Source organism: Acyrthosiphon pisum, chromosome A2, assembly GCF_005508785.2.
Source record: "Acyrthosiphon pisum isolate AL4f chromosome A2, pea_aphid_22Mar2018_4r6ur, whole genome shotgun sequence".
In the NCBI taxonomy this organism is placed as follows: Eukaryota; Metazoa; Arthropoda; class Insecta; order Hemiptera; family Aphididae; genus Acyrthosiphon; species Acyrthosiphon pisum.
In genome coordinates, this window is record NC_042495.1 from 20,837,618 (window position 1) to 20,838,573 (window position 956).

Consider the following 956-nt stretch of genomic DNA (forward strand, 5'->3'; position numbering starts at 1 on the left):
TGACAACTTACGTGTATGATAATAATAATATATTATGTGTAGGTATACACACGCGAGTCATTAATCCGGACACCGTCGGTTACAGCACTAATATTATACAGATTACCGTGCAGCAGCGAAGAGAGTTTTGCGGCGCATGTTTCGAAAACGGTCGAAAAAATCATGACGAAACACAAACGGGTAGGTAGGTATAGGTATGAGCTTATAAATTATAATATAATATGATGATAATGTGATCACAAGTCACAACAAATTAGATTTCATTCGCGACCGCGGTCAGGCCTGTGTATTATAATAATATAATATACCTAATAGAGGGTGGGAAGCTTTCGCGCGTACTCTGCTGTTGCGGATCGCTGGTTATAATATTATGTTAATAAACCTAAATAACATGATTTATCAAATATTAATACGTAACTGCGCGTAGTGTGATAATATTATAATATGCTATCATCGGAGTATAGTTCCATTAGAATTCAGCTGCAGGTTACTGACAGTTGTCAGCGATTTTTAAAAATATTCTTTGCAGTTTTTGATTAATTATGTTTGATGATTAGAATAAAGTTATTTCCAAATTATTTCATTATTTTAACGTGTATTATTTTATTGTAACAAATCTATATAATTGTGCAACCATAGTATTTTTATTGATTTATTATAATAAATATAAAATGTATACACTGCTAATACAACAGCATTTTATATTCAGACTATAGAAAATTAAAAATTATACCAGAGGTTGACATAATTTATACCAATTTTTGATTTTCAGTAAAAAAATGTAATATTTAAATTGTTTGGTCAACATAATAAAGTAAAATAGATTTAGGTTACAAATAAATGTTCCTATTCCAACTATTTTATTTTATTCAATATTAAAAAAAAAAATTGTAAGCTGAAAAGTAGTGTATTGTGAGAAGTTAATTTATAGGAATATAAATGTTAACTATTTTTAA